The following is a 23,054-nucleotide window of genomic DNA, read 5'->3' on the forward strand; positions in this document are numbered from 1 at the left end:
TTTATCCTAATATTTCTTGAACAAGAAAGAACTGTCTTTGTCTGTTTCCTGAATAGAGTGAAACCCCATCTCTGTTTGTTTCTTCGCAAACTACTGTACGGAAGCGACCTGCTTTTGTAGCTACGTCTGTACGTAAAGATTATTCACGCAGACGATCGCCCAAGGCTGGAACTGGCTTCAGCTCCCTGGTGCACCAGGCAGCCGTACTAACCACTGATCACTGTGCCACCCGTACGATTTGGAACGATTTGTCATCATTTGCGGTGCAAGTAGCGAAACAGTTGTCAGTTTGTCAACTGGGTCGGATTATAATGTTGTCAGCGATCTGCAGCATGTGAACGGAGATGTCGAATCAAGCTGCTGGTGGTGATGAGGCGCGCTTGCAGCGTGACATGTTTACACGGGGAGATCAGCTCCCTCCCCATTCTCCAGAGAGTCGGATACAAGTAGAGAGGATATTGAGAGTGGACGATAAAGAAAGGGTGCACGGACGTAATTCGCTTTTCGCAACTTTTCGGATTGATGCGGAATGCCGAGGAGCGAATCCTGTACGTGAGGGAACCGATGATTGGCATTTATGGGCAAGCTACACCAACACAAGGGGAGGCATTGAATAGGATCTTTCCGTCAAGGCCAACATTTCTCGCCCATGCCGAGATCAGCCTGGTGGTGAGCTGCTCTCTCGAACCGCTGCAGTCCAAGTGCTGTCGGTAGCCCCGCGATGCTGTTTGGGCGGGGATTCCCGATTTTGACCCGGTAACACCGGAGGAACAAAGACATATTTGCAATTCAGGACAGCGAGTGTCTCGGGGGGGTGGGGAGGGGGGAGAACTTGCGAATGGTGGTGTTCCCGTGGATCTGCTGCCGTCATCCTTCGAGGCTGCGTTGGCCATGGGTTTGCAAGGTGCTGCCTGAGGAATTTTGGTGAATCTTGTAGATGCCGGGGGAATGAATGACCCTGCCGGGGGAATGAATGACCCTGCCGCCGCCGCTGTCCCGATCACCGGGAGAAACCTCTCTGCAGTCGACCTGACGTGCGGTGGCTCCGGCCCGTGCCATCTGATTGGTCGTCAGCGCGACCTACGCGGCTACGTAACAGATGGAGAGAAAAGCACGGGGAAAGCACAGCGACTGCTGCAGAGTGATCTTCCGGTCTGGTTGGATATCTTGGAAGGAAGGTAGACGGTAAGGGAATAAAGGAACTTTGAATATCATCAAACTGATGGAAAGGATAGTCGGCAAATATGACCTCCACCGTTGGAGTATTATGTGCTATCGCTTCTCGGCCTTTTGGCTTGGAATATGTGTAGTTTCTGTTCTTATCAGTTTAATCGCTGATATCTCCCGAAGGTGGGAGTGTTTGTATTAAATGGATTTTTGGAGCAGGGAGATGCCTTAAGGGCTTGCTCTGTCCTCTCCATGTATCAGCCTGGTATTGCAGTGTTTCCAGGAATGGTGCACCCAACGCTTACCCAAGTTCAAAAGCAGGTGAATGCAATGTGAATCTCTTGCCTTTGCTAGTTTGCCGTGTTGATGGCAGTCAGTGATTGTTGCATCTATTGTCTTTTCAGTTGCAGGGAACTATCGTCTTTTGTTACGGGTTTTCTGTCTTATGAAGCTGCTCTGCAGTTACCTGATGAAGGTGCAGCACGCAGAAAGCCAGGACAGGGGTAACCCCAACGTGCTACAGGAACATTCTGGAACCAGGGGCCTGCCAGGAAGGTAACTTGCCAATTTAAATGAATGGATTTGCCCTTGTCTGCCGTTTTGGGCTTCTGCGGTCGTTCTTGGAACGTATCCCACCGATGGTACGGCGGGGGGGCGGGGGGTGGGGGGACTGCTGTAATTTCAAAGAACCCCGTTGGGCTGAAACCTGGTGTTGTGGGATTTTTAACACAGTCAAATCAGGTTGTGGGATCCCATGACTCAGCCAATGTCAAATGGCTATCAGATCAGCCCCCACAGCCCCTTCCCAACCCCCCCGCCCCTCCCCCCCCACCCCGAGGCAACAAATTTATCCTAATATTTTCTTGAACAAGAAAGAAATGTCTTTGGTCTGTTTCCTGAATAGAGTGAAACCCCCATCTCTGTTTGTTTCTTCGCAAACTACTGTACGGAAGCGACCTGCTTTAGTAGCTACGTCTGTACGTAAAGATTATTCACGCAGACGATCGCCCAAGGCTGGAACTGGCTTCAGCTCCCTGGTGCCACAGGCAGCCGTACTAACCACTGATCCACTGTGCCACCCGTACGATTTGGAACGATTTGTCATCATTTGCGGTGCAAGTAGCGAAACAGTTGTCAGTTTGTCAACTGGGTCGGATTATAATGTTGTCAGCGATCTGCAGCAATGTGAACGGAGATGTCGAATCGAGCTGCTGGTGGTGATGAGGCGCGCTTGCAGCGTGACATGTTTACACGGGGAGATCAGCTCCCTCCCATTCTCCAGAGAGTCGGATACAAGTAGAGAGGATATTGAGAGTGGACGATAAAGAAAGGGTGCACGGACGTAATTCGCTTTTCGCAACTTTTCGGATTGATGCGGAATGCCGAGGAGCGAATCCTGTACGTGAGGGAAACGATGATTGGCATTTTTGGGCAAGCTACACCAACACAAGGGGAGGCAATGAATTGGATCTTTCCGTCAAGGCCAACATTTCTCGCCCATGCCGAGATCAGCCTGGTGGTGAGCTGCTCTCTCGAACCGCTGCAGTCCAAGTGCTGTCGGTAGCCCCGCGATGCTGTTTGGGCGGGGATTCCCGATTTTGACCCGGTAACACCGGAGGAACAAAGACATATTTGCAATTCAGGACAGCGAGTGTCTCGGGCGGGGGGGGGGGGGGGGGGAGAACTTGCGAATGGTGGTGTTCCCGTGGATCTGCTGCCGTCATCCTTCGAGGCTGCGTTGGCCATGGGTTTGCAAGGTGCTGCCTGAGGAATTCTGGTGAATCTTGTAGATGCCGGGGAATGAATGACCCTGCCGGGGAATGAATGACCCTGCCGCCGCCGCTGTCCCCGATCACCGGGAGAAACCTCTCTGCAGTCGACCTGACGTGCGGTGGCTCCGGCCCGTGCCATCTGATTGGTCGTCAGCGCGACCTACGCGGCTACGTAACAGATGGAGAGAAAAGCACGGGGAAAGCACAGCGACTGCTGCAGAGTGATCTTCCGGTCTGGTTGGATATCTTGGAAGGAAGGTAGACGGTTAGGGAATAAAGGAACTTTGAATATCATCAAACTGATGGAAAGGATAGTCGGCAAATATGACCTCCACCGTTGGAGTATTGATGTGCTATCGCTTCTCGGCCTTTTGGCTTGGAATATGTGTAGTTTCTGTTCTTATCAGTTTAATCGCTGATATCTCCGAAGGTGGGAGTGTTTGTATTAAATGGATTTTTGGAGCAGGGAGATGGCTTAAGGGCTTGCTCTGTCTCTCCATGTATCAGCCTGGTATTGCAGTGTTTCCAGGAATGGTGCACCCAACGCTTACCCAAGTTCAAAAGCAGGTGAATGCAATGTGAATCTCTTGCCTTTGCTAGTTTGCCGTGTTGATGGCAGTCAGTGATTGTTGCATCTATTGTCTTTTCAGTTGCAGGAAACTATCGTCTTTTGTTACGGGTTTTCTGTCTTATGAACCTGCTCTGCAGTTACCTGATGAAGGTGCAGCACGCAGAAAGCCAGGACAGGGGTAACCCCAACGTGCTACAGGGAACATTCTGGAACCAGGGGCCTGCCAGGAAGGTAACTTGCCAATTTAAATGAATGGATTTGCCCTTGTCTGCCGTTTTGGGCTTCTGCGGTCGTTCTTGGAACGTATCCCACCGATGGTACGGCGGGGGGGGGGGGGGGGGGTGACTGCTGTAATTTCAAAGAACCCCGTTGGCCTGAAACCTGGTGTTGTGGGATTTTTAACACAGTCAAATCAGGTTGTGGGATCCCATGACTCAGCAATGTCAAATGGCTATCAGATCAGCCCCCACAGCCCCTTCCCAACCCCCCCGCCTCCCCCCCCACCCCGAGGCAACAAATTTATCCTAATATTTTCTTGAACAAGAAAGAAATGTCTTTGGTCTGTTTCCTGAATAGAGTGAAACCCCCATCTCTGTTTGTTTCTTCGCAAACTACTGTACGGAAGCGACCTGCTTTAGTAGCTACGTCTGTACGTAAAGATTATTCACGCAGACGATCGCCCAAGGCTGGAACTGGCTTCAGCTCCCTGGTGCCACCAGGCAGCCGTACTAACCACTGATCCACTGTGCCACCCGTACGATTTGGAACGATTTGTCATCATTTGCGGTGCAAGTAGCGAAACAGTTGTCAGTTTGTCAACTGGGTCGGATTATAATGTTGTCAGCGATCTGCAGCAATGTGAACGGAGATGTCGAATCGAGCTGCTGGTGGTGATGAGGCGCGCTTGCAGCGTGACATGTTTACACGGGGAGATCAGCTCCCTCCCCATTCTCCAGAGAGTCGGATACAAGTAGAGAGGATATTGAGAGTGGACGATAAAGAAAAGGGTGCACGGACGTAATTCGCTTTTCGCAACTTTTCGGATTGATGCGGAATGCCGAGGAGCGAATCCTGTACGTGAGGGAAACGATGATTGGCATTTATGGGCAAGCTACACCAACACAAGGGGAGGCAATGAATAGGATCTTTCCGTCAAGGCCACATTTCTCGCCCATGCCGAGATCAGCCTGGTGGTGAGCTGCTCTCTCGAACCGCTGCAGTCCAAGTGCTGTCGGTAGCCCCGCGATGCTGTTTGGGCGGGGATTCCCGATTTTGACCCGGTAACACCGGAGGAACAAAGACATATTTGCAATTCAGGACAGCGAGTGTCTCGGGGGGGGGGGGGGGGTGGAGAACTTGCGAATGGTGGTGTTCCCGTGGATCTGCTGCCGTCATCCTTCGAGGCTGCGTTGGCCATGGGTTTGCAAGGTGCTGCTGAGGAATTCTGGTGAATCTTGTAGATGCCGGGGGAATGAATGACCCTGCCGGGGGGAATGAATGACCCTGCCGCCGCCGCTGTCCCCGATCACCGGGAGAAACCTCTCTGCAGTCGACCTGACGTGCGGTGGCTCCGGCCCGTGCCATCTGATTGGTCGTCAGCGCGACCTACGCGGCTACGTAACAGATGGAGAGAAAAGCACGGGGAAAGCACAGCGACTGCTGCAGAGTGATCTTCCGGTCTGGTTGGATATCTTGGAAGGAAGGTAGACGGTAAGGGAATAAAGGAACTTTGAATATCATCAAACTGATGGAAAGGATAGTCGGCAAATATGACCTCCACCGTTGGAGTATTGATGTGCTATCGCTTCTCGGCCTTTTGGCTTGGAATATGTGTAGTTTCTGTTCTTATCAGTTTAATCGCTGATATCTCCCGAAGGTGGGAGTGTTTGTATTAAATGGATTTTTGGAGCAGGGAGATGGCTTAAGGGCTTGCTCTGTCCTCTCCATGTATCAGCCTGGTATTGCAGTGTTTCCAGGAATGGTGCACCCAACGCTTACCCAAGTTCAAAAGCAGGTGAATGCAATGTGAATCTCTTGCCTTTGCTAGTTTGCCGTGTTGATGGCAGTCAGTGATTGTTGCATCTATTGTCTTTTCAGTTGCAGGAAACTATCGTCTTTTGTTACGGGTTTTCTGTCTTATGAACCTGCTCTGCAGTTACCTGATGAAGGTGCAGCACGCAGAAAGCCAGGACAGGGGTAACCCCAACGTGCTACAGGGAACATTCTGGAACCAGGGGCCTGCCAGGAAGGTAACTTGCCAATTTAATGAATGGATTTGCCCTTGTCTGCCGTTTTGGGCTTCTGCGGTCGTTCTTGGAACGTATCCCACCGATGGTACGGCGGTGGCGGGGGGTGGGGTGACTGCTGTAATTTCAAAGAACCCCGTTGGGCTGAAACCTGGTGTTGTGGGATTTTTAACACAGTCAAATCAGGTTGTGGGATCCCATGACTCAGCCAATGTCAAATGGCTATCAGATCAGCCCCACAGCCCCTTCCCAACCCCCCCCCCTCCCCCCCCACCCCCGAGGCAACAAATTTATCCTAATATTTTCTTGAACAAGAAAGAAATGTCTTTGGTCTGTTTCCTGAATAGAGTGAAACCCCATCTCTGTTTGTTTCTTCGCAAACTACTGTACGGAAGCGACCTGCTTTAGTAGCTACGTCTGTACGTAAAGATTATTCACGCAGACGATCGCCCAAGGCTGGAACTGGCTTCAGCTCCCTGGTGCCACCAGGCAGCCGTACTAACCACTGATCCACTGTGCCACCCGTACGATTTGGAACGATTTGTCATCATTTGCGGTGCAAGTAGCGAAACAGTTGTCAGTTTGTCAACTGGGTCGGATTATAATGTTGTCAGCGATCTGCAGCAATGTGAACGGAGATGTCGAATCGAGCTGCTGGTGGTGATGAGGCGCGCTTGCAGCGTGACATGTTTACACGGGGAGATCAGCTCCCTCCCCATTCTCCAGAGAGTCGGATACAAGTAGAGAGGATATTGAGAGTGGACGATAAAGAAAGGGTGCACGGACGTAATTCGCTTTTCGCAACTTTTCGGATTGATGCGGAATGCCGAGGAGCGAATCCTGTACGTGAGGGAAACGATGATTGGCATTTATGGGCAAGCTACACCAACACAAGGGGAGGCAATGAATAGGATCTTTCCGTCAAGGCCAACATTTCTCGCCCATGCCGAGATCAGCCTGGTGGTGAGCTGCTCTCTCGAACCGCTGCAGTCCAAGTGCTGTCGGTAGCCCCGCGATGCTGTTTGGGCGGGGATTCCCGATTTTGACCCGGTAACACCGGAGGAACAAAGACATATTTGCAATTCAGGACAGCGAGTGTCTCGGGGGGGGAGGGGGGAGAACTTGCGAATGGTGGTGTTCCCGTGGATCTGCTGCCGTCATCCTTCGAGGCTGCGTTGGCCATGGGTTTGCAAGGTGCTGCCTGAGGAATTCTGGTGAATCTTGTAGATGCCGGGGGAATGAATGACCCTGCCGGGGGAATGAATGACCCTGCCGCCGCCGCTGTCCCCGATCACCGGGAGAAACCTCTCTGCAGTCGACCTGACGTGCGGTGGCTCCGGCCCGTGCCATCTGATTGGTCGTCAGCGCGACCTACGCGGCTACGTAACAGATGGAGAGAAAAGCACGGGGAAAGCACAGCGACTGCTGCAGAGTGATCTTCCGGTCTGGTTGGATATCTTGGAAGGAAGGTAGACGGTAAGGGAATAAAGGAACTTTGAATATCATCAAACTGATGGAAAGGATAGTCGGCAAATATGACCTCCACCGTTGGAGTATTAATGTGCTATCGCTTCTCGGCCTTTTGGCTTGGAATATGTGTAGTTTCTGTTCTTATCAGTTTAATCGCTGATATCTCCCGAAGGTGGGAGTGTTTGTATTAAATGGATTTTTGGAGCAGGGAGATGGCTTAAGGGCTTGCTCTGTCCTCTCCATGTATCAGCCTGGTATTGCAGTGTTTCCAGGAATGGTGCACCCAACGCTTACCCAAGTTCAAAAGCAGGTGAATGCAATGTGAATCTCTTGCCTTTGCTAGTTTGCCGTGTTGATGGCAGTCAGTGATTGTTGCATCTATTGTCTTTTCAGTTGCAGGAAACTATCGTCTTTTGTTACGGGTTTTCTGTCTTATGAACCTGCTCTGCAGTTACCTGATGAAGGTGCAGCACGCAGAAAGCCAGGACAGGGGTAACCCCAACGTGCTACAGGGAACATTCTGGAACCAGGGGCCTGCCAGGAAGGTAACTTGCCAATTTAAATGAATGGATTTGCCCTTGTCTGCCGTTTTGGGCTTCTGCGGTCGTTCTTGGAACGTATCCCACCGATGGTACGGCGGTGGCGGGGGGTGGGGTGACTGCTGTAATTTCAAAGAACCCCGTTGGGCTGAAACCTGGTGTTGTGGGATTTTTAACACAGTCAAATCAGGTTGTGGGATCCCATGACTCAGCCAATGTCAAATGGCTATCAGATCAGCCCCCACAGCCCCTTCCCAACCCCCCCCCCCCCCCCCCCCCACCCCCGAGGCAACAAATTTATCCTAATATTTTCTTGAACAAGAAAGAAATGTCTTTGGTCTGTTTCCTGAATAGAGTGAAACCCCCATCTCTGTTTGTTTCTTCGCAAACTACTGTACGGAAGCGACCTGCTTTAGTAGCTACGTCTGTACGTAAAGATTATTCACGCAGACGATCGCCCAAGGCTGGAACTGGCTTCAGCTCCCTGGTGCCACCAGGCAGCCGTACTAACCACTGATCCACTGTGCCACCCGTACGATTTGGAACGATTTGTCATCATTTGCGGTGCAAGTAGCGAAACAGTTGTCAGTTTGTCAACTGGGTCGGATTATAATGTTGTCAGCGATCTGCAGCAATGTGAACGGAGATGTCGAATCGAGCTGCTGGTGGTGATGAGGCGCGCTTGCAGCGTGACATGTTTACACGGGGAGATCAGCTCCCTCCCCATTCTCCAGAGAGTCGGATACAAGTAGAGAGGATATTGAGAGTGGACGATAAAGAAAGGGTGCACGGACGTAATTCGCTTTTCGCAACTTTTCGGATTGATGCGGAATGCCGAGGAGCAAATCCTGTACGTGAGGGAAACGATGATTGGCATTTATGGGCAAGCTACACCAACACAAGGGGAGGCAATGAATAGGATCTTTCCGTCAAGGCCAACATTTCTCGCCCATGCCGAGATCAGCCTGGTGGTGAGCTGCTCTCTCGAACCGCTGCAGTCCAAGTGCTGTCGGTAGCCCCGCGATGCTGTTTGGGCGGGGATTCCCGATTTTGACCCGGTAACACCGGAGGAACAAAGACATATTTGCAATTCAGGACAGCGAGTGTCTCGGGGGGGGGGGGGGGGAGAACTTGCGAATGGTGGTGTTCCCGTGGATCTGCTGCCGTCATCCTTCGAGGCTGCGTTGGCCATGGGTTTGCAAGGTGCTGCCTGAGGAATTCTGGTGAATCTTGTAGATGCCGGGGGAATGAATGACCCTGCCGGGGGAATGAATGACCCTGCCGCCGCCGCTGTCCCCGATCACCGGGAGAAACCTCTCTGCAGTCGACCTGACGTGCGGTGGCTCCGGCCCGTGCCATCTGATTGGTCGTCAGCGCGACCTACGCGGCTACGTAACAGATGGAGAGAAAAGCACGGGGAAAGCACAGCGACTGCTGCAGAGTGATCTTCCGGTCTGGTTGGATATCTTGGAAGGAAGGTAGACGGTAAGGGAATAAAGGAACTTTGAATATCATCAAACTGATGGAAAGGATAGTCGGCAAATATGACCTCCACCGTTGGAGTATTGATGTGCTATCGCTTCTCGGCCTTTTGGCTTGGAATATGTGTAGTTTCTGTTCTTATCAGTTTAATCGCTGATATCTCCCGAAGGTGGGAGTGTTTGTATTAAATGGATTTTTGGAGCAGGGAGATGGCTTAAGGGCTTGCTCTGTCCTCTCCATGTATCAGCCTGGTATTGCAGTGTTTCCAGGAATGGTGCACCCAACGCTTACCCAAGTTCAAAAGCAGGTGAATGCAATGTGAATCTCTTGCCTTTGCTAGTTTGCCGTGTTGATGGCAGTCAGTGATTGTTGCATCTATTGTCTTTTCAGTTGCAGGAAACTATCGTCTTTTGTTACGGGTTTTCTGTCTTATGAACCTGCTCTGCAGTTACCTGATGAAGGTGCAGCACGCAGAAAGCCAGGACAGGGGTAACCCAACGTGCTACAGGGAACATTCTGGAACCAGGGGCCTGCCAGGAAGGTAACTTGCCAATTTAAATGAATGGATTTGCCCTTGTCTGCCGTTTTGGGCTTCTGCGGTCGTTCTTGGAACGTATCCCACCGATGGTACGGCGGTGGCGGGGGGTGGGGTGACTGCTGTAATTTCAAAGAACCCCGTTGGGCTGAACCCTGGTGTTGTGGGATTTTTACACAGTCAAATCAGGTTGTGGGATCCCATGACTCAGCCAATGTCAAATGGCTATCAGATCAGCCCCCACAGCCCCTTCCCAACCCCCCCCGCCCTCCCCCCCCCACCCCGAGGCAACAAATTTATCCTAATATTTTCTTGAACAAGAAAGAAATGTCTTTGGTCTGTTTCCTGAATAGAGTGAAACCCCCATCTCTGTTTGTTTCTTCGCAAACTACTGTACGGAAGCGACCTGCTTTAGTAGCTACGTCTGTACGTAAAGATTATTCACGCAGACGATCGCCCAAGGCTGGAACTGGCTTCAGCTCCCTGGTGCCACCAGGCAGCCGTACTAACCACTGATCCACTGTGCCACCCGTACGATTTGGAACGATTTGTCATCATTTGCGGTGCAAGTAGCGAAACAGTTGTCAGTTTGTCAACTGGGTCGGATTATAATGTTGTCAGCGATCTGCAGCAATGTGAACGGAGATGTCGAATCGAGCTGCTGGTGGTGATGAGGCGCGCTTGCAGCGTGACATGTTTACACGGGGAGATCAGCTCCCTCCCCATTCTCCAGAGAGTCGGATACAAGTAGAGAGGATATTGAGAGTGGACGATAAAGAAAGGGTGCACGGACGTAATTCGCTTTTCGCAACTTTTCGGATTGATGCGGAATGCCGAGGAGCGAATCCTGTACGTGAGGGAAACGATGATTGGCATTTATGGGCAAGCTACACCAACACAAGGGGAGGCAATGAATAGGATCTTTCCGTCAAGGCCAACATTTCTCGCCCATGCCGAGATCAGCCTGGTGGTGAGCTGCTCTCTCGAACCGCTGCAGTCCAAGTGCTGTCGGTAGCCCCGCGATGCTGTTTGGGCGGGGATTCCCGATTTTGACCCGGTAACACCGGAGGAACAAAGACATATTTGCAATTCAGGACAGCGAGTGTCTCGGGGGGGGGGGGAGAACTTGCGAATGGTGGTGTTCCCGTGGATCTGCTGCCGTCATCCTTCGAGGCTGCGTTGGCCATGGGTTTGCAAGGTGCTGCCTGAGGAATTCTGGTGAATCTTGTAGATGCCGGGGGAATGAATGACCCTGCCGGGGGAATGAATGACCCTGCCGCCGCCGCTGTCCCCGATCACCGGGAGAAACCTCTCTGCAGTCGACCTGACGTGCGGTGGCTCCGGCCCGTGCCATCTGATTGGTCGTCAGCGCGACCTACGCGGCTACGTAACAGATGGAGAGAAAAGCACGGGGAAAGCACAGCGACTGCTGCAGAGTGATCTTCCGGTCTGGTTGGATATCTTGGAAGGAAGGTAGACGGTAAGGGAATAAAGGAACTTTGAATATCATCAAACTGATGGAAAGGATAGTCGGCAAATATGACCTCCACCGTTGGAGTATTAATGTGCTATCGCTTCTCGGCCTTTTGGCTTGGAATATGTGTAGTTTCTGTTCTTATCAGTTTAATCGCTGATATCTCCCGAAGGTGGGAGTGTTTGTATTAAATGGATTTTTGGAGCAGGGAGATGGCTTAAGGGCTTGCTCTGTCCTCTCCATGTATCAGCCTGGTATTGCAGTGTTTCCAGGAATGGTGCACCCAACGCTTACCCAAGTTCAAAAGCAGGTGAATGCAATGTGAATCTCTTGCCTTTGCTAGTTTGCCGTGTTGATGGCAGTCAGTGATTGTTGCATCTATTGTCTTTTCAGTTGCAGGAAACTATCGTCTTTTGTTACGGGTTTTCTGTCTTATGAACCTGCTCTGCAGTTACCTGATGAAGGTGCAGCACGCAGAAAGCCAGGACAGGGGTAACCCCAACGTGCTACAGGGAACATTCTGGAACCAGGGGCCTGCCAGGAAGGTAACTTGCCAATTTAAATGAATGGATTTGCCCTTGTCTGCCGTTTTGGGCTTCTGCGGTCGTTCTTGGAACGTATCCCACCGATGGTACGGCGGTGGCGGGGGGGTGGGGTGACTGCTGTAATTTCAAAGAACCCCGTTGGGCTGAAACCTGGTGTTGTGGGATTTTTAACACAGTCAAATCAGGTTGTGGGATCCCATGACTCAGCCAATGTCAAATGGCTATCAGATCAGCCCCCACAGCCCCTTCCCAACCCCCCCGCCTCCCCCCCCCCCCGAGGCAACAAATTTATCCTAATATTTTCTTGAACAAGAAAGAAATGTCTTTGGTCTGTTTCCTGAATAGAGTGAAACCCCCATCTCTGTTTGTTTCTTCGCAAACTACTGTACGGAAGCGACCTGCTTTAGTAGCTACGTCTGTACGTAAAGATTATTCACGCAGACGATCGCCCAAGGCTGGAACTGGCTTCAGCTCCCTGGTGCCACCAGGCAGCCGTACTAACCACTGATCCACTGTGCCACCCGTACGATTTGGAACGATTTGTCATCATTTGCGGTGCAAGTAGCGAAACAGTTGTCAGTTTGTCAACTGGGTCGGATTATAATGTTGTCAGCGATCTGCAGCAATGTGAACGGAGATGTCGAATCGAGCTGCTGGTGGTGATGAGGCGCGCTTGCAGCGTGACATGTTTACACGGGGAGATCAGCTCCCTCCCCATTCTCCAGAGAGTCGGATACAAGTAGAGAGGATATTGAGAGTGGACGATAAAGAAAGGGTGCACGGACGTAATTCGCTTTTTCGCAACTTTTCGGATTGATGCGGAATGCCGAGGAGCAAATCCTGTACGTGAGGGAAACGATGATTGGCATTTATGGGCAAGCTACACCAACACAAGGGGAGGCAATGAATAGGATCTTTCCGTCAAGGCCAACATTTCTCGCCCATGCCGAGATCAGCCTGGTGGTGAGCTGCTCTCTCGAACCGCTGCAGTCCAAGTGCTGTCGGTAGCCCCGCGATGCTGTTTGGGCGGGGATTCCCGATTTTGACCCGGTAACACCGGAGGAACAAAGACATATTTGCAATTCAGGACAGCGAGTGTCTCGGGGGGGGGGGGAGAACTTGCGAATGGTGGTGTTCCCGTGGATCTGCTGCCGTCATCCTTCGAGGCTGCGTTGGCCATGGGTTTGCAAGGTGCTGCCTGAGGAATTCTGGTGAATCTTGTAGATGCCGGGGGAATGAATGACCCTGCCGGGGGAATGAATGACCCTGCCGCCGCCGCTGTCCCCGATCACCGGGAGAAACCTCTCTGCAGTCGACCTGACGTGCGGTGGCTCCGGCCCGTGCCATCTGATTGGTCGTCAGCGCGACCTACGCGGCTACGTAACAGATGGAGAGAAAAGCACGGGGAAAGCACAGCGACTGCTGCAGAGTGATCTTCCGGTCTGGTTGGATATCTTGGAAGGAAGGTAGACGGTAAGGGAATAAAGGAACTTTGAATATCATCAAACTGATGGAAAGGATAGTCGGCAAATATGACCTCCACCGTTGGAGTATTGATGTGCTATCGCTTCTCGGCCTTTTGGCTTGGAATATGTGTAGTTTCTGTTCTTATCAGTTTAATCGCTGATATCTCCCGAAGGTGGGAGTGTTTGTATTAAATGGATTTTTGGAGCAGGGAGATGGCTTAAGGGCTTGCTCTGTCCTCTCCATGTATCAGCCTGGTATTGCAGTGTTTCCAGGAATGGTGCACCCAACGCTTACCCAAGTTCAAAAGCAGGTGAATGCAATGTGAATCTCTTGCCTTTGCTAGTTTGCCGTGTTGATGGCAGTCAGTGATTGTTGCATCTATTGTCTTTTCAGTTGCAGGAAACTATCGTCTTTTGTTACGGGTTTTCTGTCTTATGAACCTGCTCTGCAGTTACCTGATGAAGGTGCAGCACGCAGAAAGCCAGGACAGGGTAACCCCAACGTGCTACAGGGAACATTCTGGAACCAGGGGCCTGCCAGGAAGGTAACTTGCCAATTTAAATGAATGGATTTGCCCTTGTCTGCCGTTTTGGGCTTCTGCGGTCGTTCTTGGAACGTATCCCACCGATGGTACGGCGGTGGCGGGGGGTGGGGTGACTGCTGTAATTTCAAAGAACCCCGTTGGGCTGAAACCTGGTGTTGTGGGATTTTTAACACAGTCAAATCAGGTTGTGGGATCCATGACTCAGCCAATGTCAAATGGCTATCAGATCAGCCCCCACAGCCCCTTCCCAACCCCCCCGCCTCCCCCCCCACCCCGAGGCAACAAATTTATCCTAATATTTTCTTGAACAAGAAAGAAATGTCTTTGGTCTGTTTCCTGAATAGAGTGAAACCCCCATCTCTGTTTGTTTCTTCGCAAACTACTGTACGGAAGCGACCTGCTTTAGTAGCTACGTCTGTACGTAAAGATTATTCACGCAGACGATCGCCCAAGGCTGGAACTGGCTTCAGCTCCCTGGTGCCACCAGGCAGCCGTACTAACCACTGATCCACTGTGCCACCCGTACGATTTGGAACGATTTGTCATCATTTGCGGTGCAAGTAGCGAAACAGTTGTCAGTTTGTCAACTGGGTCGGATTATAATGTTGTCAGCGATCTGCAGCAATGTGAACGGAGATGTCGAATCAAGCTGCTGGTGGTGATGAGGCGCGCTTGCAGCGTGACATGTTTACACGGGGAGATCAGCTCCCTCCCCATTCTCCAGAGAGTCGGATACAAGTAGAGAGGATATTGAGAGTGGACGATAAAGAAAGGGTGCACGGACGTAATTCGCTTTTCGCAACTTTTCGGATTGATGCGGAATGCCGAGGAGCAAATCCTGTACGTGAGGGAAACGATGATTGGCATTTATGGGCAAGCTACACCAACACAAGGGGAGGCAATGAATAGGATCTTTCCGTCAAGGCCAACATTTCTCGCCCATGCCGAGATCAGCCTGGTGGTGAGCTGCTCTCTCGAACCGCTGCAGTCCAAGTGCTGTCGGTAGCCCCGCGATGCTGTTTGGGCGGGGATTCCCGATTTTGACCCGGTAACACCGGAGGAACAAAGACATATTTGCAATTCAGGACAGCGAGTGTCTCGGGGGGGGGGGGGGGAGAACTTGCGAATGGTGGTGTTCCCGTGGATCTGCTGCCGTCATCCTTCGAGGCTGCGTTGGCCATGGGTTTGCAAGGTGCTGCCTGAGGAATTCTGGTGAATCTTGTAGATGCCGGGGGAATGAATGACCCTGCCGGGGGAATGAATGACCCTGCCGCCGCCGCTGTCCCCGATCACCGGGAGAAACCTCTCTGCAGTCGACCTGACGTGCGGTGGCTCCGGCCCGTGCCATCTGATTGGTCGTCAGCGCGACCTGCGCGGCTACGTAACAGATGGAGAGAAAAGCACGGGGAAAGCACAGCGACTGCTGCAGAGTGATCTTCCGGTCTGGTTGGATATCTTGGAAGGAAGGTAGACGGTAAGGGAATAAAGGAACTTTGAATATCATCAAACTGATGGAAAGGATAGTCGGCAAATATGACCTCCACCGTTGGAGTATTAATGTGCTATCGCTTCTCGGCCTTTTGGCTTGGAATATGTGTAGTTTCTGTTCTTATCAGTTTAATCGCTGATATCTCCCGAAGGTGGGAGTGTTTGTATTAAATGGATTTTTGGAGCAGGGAGATGGCTTAAGGGCTTGCTCTGTCCTCTCCATGTATCAGCCTGGTATTGCAGTGTTTCCAGGAATGGTGCACCCAACGCTTACCCAAGTTCAAAAGCAGGTGAATGCAATGTGAATCTCTTGCCTTTGCTAGTTTGCCGTGTTGATGGCAGTCAGTGATTGTTGCATCTATTGTCTTTTCAGTTGCAGGAAACTATCGTCTTTTGTTACGGGTTTTCTGTCTTATGAACCTGCTCTGCAGTTACCTGATGAAGGTGCAGCACGCAGAAAGCCAGGACAGGGGTAACCCCAACGTGCTACAGGGAACATTCTGGAACCAGGGGCCTGCCAGGAAGGTAACTTGCCAATTTAAATGAATGGATTTGCCCTTGTCTGCCGTTTTGGTCTTCTGCGGTCGTTCTTGGAACGTATCCCACCGATGGTACGGCGGTGGCGGGGGGTGGGGTGACTGCTGTAATTTCAAAGAACCCCGTTGGCCTGAAACCTGGTGTTGTGGGATTTTTAACACAGTCAAATCAGGTTGTGGGATCCCATGACTCAGCCAATGTCAAATGGCTATCAGATCAGCCCCCACAGCCCCTTCCCAACCCCCCCCCTCCCCCCCCACCCCCGAGGCAACAAATTTATCCTAATATTTTCTTGAACAAGAAAGAAATGTCTTTGGTCTGTTTCCTGAATAGAGTGAAACCCCATCTCTGTTTGTTTCTTCGCAAACTACTGTACGGAAGCGACCTGCTTTAGTAGCTACGTCTGTACGTAAAGATTATTCACGCAGACGATCGCCCAAGGCTGGAACTGGCTTCAGCTCCCTGGTGCCACCAGGCAGCCGTACTAACCACTGATCCACTGTGCCACCCGTACGATTTGGAACGATTTGTCATCATTTGCGGTGCAAGTAGCGAAACAGTTGTCAGTTTGTCAACTGGGTCGGATTATAATGTTGTCAGCGATCTGCAGCAATGTGAACGGAGATGTCGAATCGAGCTGCTGGTGGTGATGAGGCGCGCTTGCAGCATGACATGTTTACACGGGGAGATCAGCTCCCTCCCCATTCTCCAGAGAGTCAGATACAAGTAGAGAGGATATTGAGAGTGGACGATAAAGAAAGGGTGCACGGACGTAATTCGCTTTTCGCAACTTTTCGGATTGATGCGGAATGCCGAGGAGCAAATCCTGTACGTGAGGGAAACGATGATTGGCATTTATGGGCAAGCTACACCAACACAAGGGGAGGCAATGAATAGGATCTTTCCGTCAAGGCCAACATTTCTCACCCATGCCGAGATCAGCCTGGTGGTGAGCTGCTCTCTCGAACCGCTGCAGTCCAAGTGCTGTCGGTAGCCCCGCGATGCTGTTTGGGCGGGGATTCCCGATTTTGACCCGGTAACACCGGAGGAACAAAGACATATTTGCAATTCAGGACAGCGAGTGTCTCGGGGGGGGGGGGGGGGAGAACGTGCGAATGGTGGTGTTCCCGTGGATCTGCTGCCGTCATCCTTCGAGGCTGCGTTGGCCATGGGTTTGCAAGGTGCTGCCTGAGGAATTCTGGTGAATCTTGTAGATGCCGGGGAATGAATGACCCTGCCGGGGGAATGACCCTGCCGCCGCCGCTGTCCCCGATCACCGGGAGAAACCTCTCTGCAGTCGACCTGACGTGCGGTGGCTCCGGCCCGTGCCATCTGATTGGTCGTCAGCGCGACCTACGCGGCTACGTAACAGATGGAGAGAAAAGCACGGGGAAAGCACAGCGACTGCTGCAGAGTGATCTTCCGGTCTGGTTGGATATCTTGGAAGGAAGGTAGACGGTAAGGGAATAAAGGAACTTTGAATATCATCAAACTGATGGAAAGGATAGTCGGCAAATATGACCTCCACCGTTGGAGTATTAATGTGCTATCGCTTCTCGGCCTTTTGGCTTGGAATATGTGTAGTTTCTGTTCTTATCAGTTTAATCGCTGATATCTCCCGAAGGTGGGAGTGTTTGTATTAAATGGATTTTTGGAGCAGGGAGATGGCTTAAGGGCTTGCTCTGTCCTCTCCATGTATCAGCCTGGTATTGCAGTGTTTCCAGGAATGGTGCACCCAACGCTTACCCAAGTTCAAAAGCAGGTGAATGCAATGTGAATCTCTTGCCTTTGCTAGTTTGCCGTGTTGATGGCAGTCAGTGATTGTTGCATCTATTGTCTTTTCAGTTGCAGGAAACTATCGTCTTTTGTTACGGGTTTTCTGTCTTATGAACCTGCTCTGCAGTTACCTGATGAAGGTGCAGCACGCAGAAAGCCAGGACAGGGGTAACCCCAACGTGCTACAGGGAACATTCTGGAACCAGGGGCCTGCCAGGAAGGTAACTTGCCAATTTAAATGAATGGATTTGCCCTTGTCTGCCGTTTTGGGCTTCTGCGGTCGTTCTTGGAACGTATCCCACCGATGGTACGGCGGTGGCGGGGGGTGGGGTGACTGCTGTAATTTCAAAGAACCCCGTTGGGCTGAAACCTGGTGTTGTGGGATTTTTAACACAGTCAAATCAGGTTGTGGGATCCCATGACTCAGCCAATGTCAAATGGCTATCAGATCAGCCCCCACAGCCCCTTCCCAACCCCCCGCCTCCCCCCCCACCCCGAGGCAACAAATTTATCCTAATATTTTCTTGAACAAGAAAGAAATGTCTTTGGTCTGTTTTCCTGAATAGAGTGAAACCCCCATCTCTGTTTGTTCTTCGCAAACTACTGTACGGAAGCGACCTGCTTTAGTAGCTACGTCTGTACGTAAAGATTATTCACGCAGACGATCGCCCAAGGCTGGAACTGGCTTCAGCTCCCTGGTGCCACCAGGCAGCCGTACTAACCACTGATCCACTGTACCACCCGTACGATTTGGAACGATTTGTCATCATTTGCGGTGCAAGTAGCGAAACAGTTGTCAGTTTGTCAACTGGGTCGGATTATAATGTTGTCAGCGATCTGCAGCAATGTGAACGGAGATGTCGAATCGAGCTGCTGGTGGTGATGAGGCGCGCTTGCAGCGTGACATGTTTACACGGGGAGATCAGCTCCCTCCCATTCTCCAGAGAGTCGGATACAAGTAGAGAGGATATTGAGAGTGGACGATAAAGAAAGGGTGCACGGACGTAATTCGCTTTTCGCAACTTTTCGGATTGATGCGGAATGCCGAGGAGCAAATCCTGTACGTGAGGGAAACGATGATTGGCATTTATGGGCAAGCTACACCAACACAAGGGGAGGCAATGAATAGGATCTTTCCGTCAAGGCCAACATTTCTCACCCATGCCGAGATCAGCCTGGTGGTGAGCTGCTCTCTCGAACCGCTGCAGTCCAAGTGCTGTCGGTAGCCCCGCGATGCTGTTTGGGCGGGATTCCCGATTTTGACCCGGTAACACCGGAGGAACAAAGACATATTTGCAATTCAGGACAGCGAGTGTCTCGGGGGGGGGGGGAGAACTTGCGAATGGTGGTGTTCCCGTGGATCTGCTGCCGTCATCCTTCGAGGCTGCGTTGGCCATGGGTTTGCAAGGTGCTGCCTGAGGAATTCTGGTGAATCTTGTAGATGCCGGGGGAATGAATGACCCTGCCGGGGGAATGAATGACCCTGCCGCCGCCGCTGTCCCGATCACCGGGAGAAACCTCTCTGCAGTCGACCTGACGTGCGGTGGCTCCGGCCCCGTGCCATCTGATTGGTCGTCAGCGCGACCTACGCGGCTACGTAACAGATGGAGAGAAAAGCACGGGGAAAGCACAGCGACTGCTGCAGAGTGATCTTCCGGTCTGGTTGAATATCTTGGAAGGAAGGTAGACGGTAAGGGAAAAAGGAACTTTGAATATCATCAAACTGATGGAAAGGATAGTCGGCAAATATGACCTCCACCGTTGGAGTATTGATGTGCTATCGCTTCTCGGCCTTTTGGCTTGGAATATGTGTAGTTTCTGTTCTTATCAGTTTAATCGCTGATATCTCCCGAAGGTGGGAGTGTTTGTATTAAATGGATTTTTGGAGCAGGGAGATGGCTTAAGGGCTTGCTCTGTCCTCTCCATGTATCAGCCTGGTATTGCAGTGTTTCCAGGAATGGTGCACCCAACGCTACCCAAGTTCAAAAGCAGGTGAATGCAATGTGAATCTCTTGCCTTTGCTAGTTTGCCGTGTTGATGGCAGTCAGTGATTGTTGCATCTATTGTCTTTTCAGTTGCAGGAAACTATCGTCTTTTGTTACGGGTTTTCTGTCTTATGAACCTGCTCTGCAGTTACCTGATGAAGGTGCAGCACGCAGAAAGCCAGGACAGGGGTAACCCCAACGTGCTACAGGGAACATTCTGGAACCAGGGGCCTGCCAGGAAGGTAACTTGCCAATTTAAATGAATGGATTTGCCCTTGTCTGCCGTTTTGGGCTTCTGCGGTCGTTCTTGGAACGTATCCCACCGATGGTACGGCGGTGGCGGGGGGTGGGGTGACTGCTGTAATTTCAAAGAACCCCGTTGGGCTGAAACCTGGTGTTGTGGATTTTTAACACAGTCAAATCAGGTTGTGGGATCCCATGACTCAGCCAATGTCAAATGGCTATCAGATCAGCCCCCACAGCCCCTTCCCAACCCCCCCGCCTCCCCCCCACCCCCGAGGCAACAAATTTATCCTAATATTTTCTTGAACAAGAAAGAAATGTCTTTGGTCTGTTTCCTGAATAGAGTGAAACCCCCATCTCTGTTTGTTTCTTCGCAAACTACTGTACGGAAGCGACCTGCTTTAGTAGCTACGTCTGTACGTAAAGATTATTCACGCAGACGATCGCCCAAGGCTGGAACTGGCTTCAGCTCCCTGGTGCCACCAGGCAGCCGTACTAACCACTGATCCACTGTGCCACCCGTACGATTTGGAACGATTTGTCATCATTTGCGGTGCAAGTAGCGAAACAGTTGTCAGTTTGTCAACTGGGTCGGATTATAATGTTGTCAGCGATCTGCAGCAATGTGAACGGAGATGTCGAATCGAGCTGCTGGTGGTGATGAGGCGCGCTTGCAGCGTGACATGTTTACACGGGGAGATCAGCTCCCTCCCCATTCTCCAGAGAGTCGGATACAAGTAGAGAGGATATTGAGAGTGGACGATAAAGAAAGGGTGCACGGACGTAATTCGCTTTTCGCAACTTTTCGGATTGATGCGGAATGCCGAGGAGCAAATCCTGTACGTGAGGGAAACGATGATTGGCATTTATGGGCAAGCTACACCAACACAAGGGGAGGCAATGAATAGGATCTTTCCGTCAAGGCCAACATTTCTCACCCATGCCGAGATCAGCCTGGTGGTGAGCTGCTCTCTCGAACCGCTGCAGTCCAAGTGCTTTCGGTAGCCCCGCGATGCTGTTTGGGCGGGGATTCCCGATTTTGACCCGGTAACACCGGAGGAACAAAGACATATTTGCAATTCAGGACAGCGAGTGTCTCGGAGGGGGGGGAGAACTTGCGAATGGTGGTGTTCCCGTGGATCTGCTGCCGTCATCCTTCGAGGCTGCGTTGGCCATGGTTTGCAAGGTGCTGCCTGAGGAATTCTGGTGAATCTTGTAGATGCCGGGGAATGAATGACCCTGCCGGGGAATGAATGACCCTGCCGCCGCCGCTGTCCCCGATCACCGGGAGAAACCTCTCTGCAGTCGACCTGACGTGCGGTGGCTCCGGCCCGTGCCATCTGATTGGTCGTCAGCGCGACCTGCGCGGCTACGTAACAGATGGAGAGAAAAGCACGGGGAAAGCACAGCGACTGCTGCAGAGTGATCTTCCGGTCTGGTTGGATATCTTGGAAGGAAGGTAGACGGTAAGGGAATAAAGGAACTTTGAATATCATCAAACTGATGGAAAGGATAGTCGGCAAATATGACCTCCACCGTTGGAGTATTAATGTGCTATCGCTTCTCGGCCTTTTGGCTTGGAATATGTGTAGTTTCTGTTCTTATCAGTTTAATCGCTGATATCTCCCGAAGGTGGGAGTGTTTGTATTAAATGGATTTTTGGAGCAGGGAGATGGCTTAAGGGCTTGCTCTGTCCTCTCCATGTATCAGCCTGGTATTGCAGTGTTTCCAGGAATGGTGCACCCAACGCTTACCCAAGTTCAAAAGCAGGTGAATGCAATGTGAATCTCTTGCCTTTGCTAGTTTGCCGTGTTGATGGCAGTCAGTGATTGTTGCATCTATTGTCTTTTCAGTTGCAGGAAACTATCGTCTTTTGTTACGGGTTTTCTGTCTTATGAACCTGCTCTGCAGTTACCTGATGAAGGTGCAGCACGCAGAAAGCCAGGACAGGGGTAACCCCAACGTGCTACAGGGAACATTCTGGAACCAGGGGCCTGCCAGGAAGGTAACTTGCCAATTTAAATGAATGGATTTGCCCTTGTCTGCCGTTTTGGGCTTCTGCGGTCGTTCTTGAAACGTATCCCACCGATGGTACGGCGGTGGCGGGGGTGGGGTGACTGCTGTAATTTCAAAGAACCCCGTTGGGCTGAAACCTGGTGTTGTGGGATTTTTAACACAGTCAAATCAGGTTGTGGGATCCCATGACTCAGCCAATGTCAAATGGCTATCAGATCAGCCCCCACAGCCCCTTCCCAACCCCCCCGCCCTCCCCCCCCACCCCCGAGGCAACAAATTTATCCTAATATTTTCTTGAACAAGAAAGAAATGTCTTTGGTCTGTTTCCTGAATAGAGTGAAACCCCCATCTCTGTTTGTTTCTTCGCAAACTACTGTACGGAAGCGACCTGCTTTAGTAGCTACGTCTGTACGTAAAGATTATTCACGCAGACGATCGCCCAAGGCTGGAACTGGCTTCAGCTCCCTGGTGCCACCAGGCAGCCGTACTAACCACTGATCCACTGTGCCACCCGTACGATTTGGAACGATTTGTCATCATTTGCGGTGCAAGTAGCGAAACAGTTGTCAGTTTGTCAACTGGGTCGGATTATATTGTTGTCAGCGATCTGCAGCAATGTGAACGGAGATGTCGAATCGAGCTGCTGGTGGTGATGAGGCGCGCTTGCAGCGTGACATGTTTACACGGGGAGATCAGCTCCCTCCCCATTCTCCAGAGAGTCGGATACAAGTAGAGAGGATATTGAGAGTGGACGATAAAGAAAGGGTGCACGGACGTAATTCGCTTTCGCAACTTTTCGGATTGATGCGGAATGCCGAGGAGCGAATCCTGTACGTGAGGGAAACGATGATTGGCATTTATGGGCAAGCTACACCAACACAAGGGGAGGCAATGAATAGGATCTTTCCGTCAAGGCCAACATTTCTCGCCCATGCCGAGATCAGCCTGGTGGTGAGCTGCTCTCTCGAACCGCTGCAGTCCAAGTGCTGTCGGTAGCCCCGCGATGCTGTTTGGGCGGGGATTCCCGATTTTGACCCGGTAACACCGGAGGAACAAAGACATATTTGCAATTCAGGACAGCGAGTGTCTCGGGGGGGGGGGAGGGGGGAGAACTTGCGAATGGTGGTGTTCCCGTGGATCTGCTGCCGTCATCCTTCGAGGCTGCGTTGGCCATGGGTTTGCAAGGTGCTGCCTGAG

General features: G+C 51.5%; 11 non-coding genes across 11 annotated transcripts; all 11 read left to right on the forward strand.

Moving 5' to 3' along the window:
* Positions 1–1,274: 1,274 nt before the first annotated feature.
* LOC132831883 (U2 spliceosomal RNA) lies at positions 1,275–1,466 on the forward strand. The gene has a single exon (XR_009646833.1). It is a non-coding gene; the product is annotated as a U2 spliceosomal RNA (small nuclear RNA).
* Positions 1,467–3,294: 1,828 nt separating this feature from the next.
* Positions 3,295–3,484, forward strand: LOC132831915 (U2 spliceosomal RNA). Its single transcript, XR_009646865.1, has one exon. It is a non-coding gene; the product is annotated as a U2 spliceosomal RNA (small nuclear RNA).
* A 1,826-nt stretch (positions 3,485–5,310) lies between these two features.
* Positions 5,311–5,502, forward strand: LOC132831782 (U2 spliceosomal RNA). Its single transcript, XR_009646734.1, has one exon. It is a non-coding gene; the product is annotated as a U2 spliceosomal RNA (small nuclear RNA).
* A 1,820-nt stretch (positions 5,503–7,322) lies between these two features.
* On the forward strand, positions 7,323–7,514 carry LOC132831783 (U2 spliceosomal RNA). The gene has a single exon (XR_009646735.1). It is a non-coding gene; the product is annotated as a U2 spliceosomal RNA (small nuclear RNA).
* Positions 7,515–9,340: 1,826 nt separating this feature from the next.
* LOC132831784 (U2 spliceosomal RNA) lies at positions 9,341–9,532 on the forward strand. The gene has a single exon (XR_009646736.1). It is a non-coding gene; the product is annotated as a U2 spliceosomal RNA (small nuclear RNA).
* A 1,820-nt stretch (positions 9,533–11,352) lies between these two features.
* Positions 11,353–11,544, forward strand: LOC132831785 (U2 spliceosomal RNA). Its single transcript, XR_009646737.1, has one exon. It is a non-coding gene; the product is annotated as a U2 spliceosomal RNA (small nuclear RNA).
* A 1,820-nt stretch (positions 11,545–13,364) lies between these two features.
* On the forward strand, positions 13,365–13,556 carry LOC132831787 (U2 spliceosomal RNA). The gene has a single exon (XR_009646739.1). It is a non-coding gene; the product is annotated as a U2 spliceosomal RNA (small nuclear RNA).
* A 1,820-nt stretch (positions 13,557–15,376) lies between these two features.
* Positions 15,377–15,568, forward strand: LOC132831788 (U2 spliceosomal RNA). Its single transcript, XR_009646740.1, has one exon. It is a non-coding gene; the product is annotated as a U2 spliceosomal RNA (small nuclear RNA).
* Positions 15,569–17,385: 1,817 nt separating this feature from the next.
* Positions 17,386–17,577, forward strand: LOC132831790 (U2 spliceosomal RNA). The gene has a single exon (XR_009646741.1). It is a non-coding gene; the product is annotated as a U2 spliceosomal RNA (small nuclear RNA).
* A 1,815-nt stretch (positions 17,578–19,392) lies between these two features.
* On the forward strand, positions 19,393–19,584 carry LOC132831791 (U2 spliceosomal RNA). The gene has a single exon (XR_009646742.1). It is a non-coding gene; the product is annotated as a U2 spliceosomal RNA (small nuclear RNA).
* Positions 19,585–21,397: 1,813 nt separating this feature from the next.
* Positions 21,398–21,589, forward strand: LOC132831792 (U2 spliceosomal RNA). The gene has a single exon (XR_009646743.1). It is a non-coding gene; the product is annotated as a U2 spliceosomal RNA (small nuclear RNA).
* The last annotated feature ends 1,465 nt before the right edge of the window (positions 21,590–23,054 follow it).

Source organism: Hemiscyllium ocellatum, chromosome 33 (assembly GCF_020745735.1).
Source record: "Hemiscyllium ocellatum isolate sHemOce1 chromosome 33, sHemOce1.pat.X.cur, whole genome shotgun sequence".
NCBI classification, from domain to species: domain Eukaryota; kingdom Metazoa; phylum Chordata; class Chondrichthyes; order Orectolobiformes; family Hemiscylliidae; genus Hemiscyllium; species Hemiscyllium ocellatum.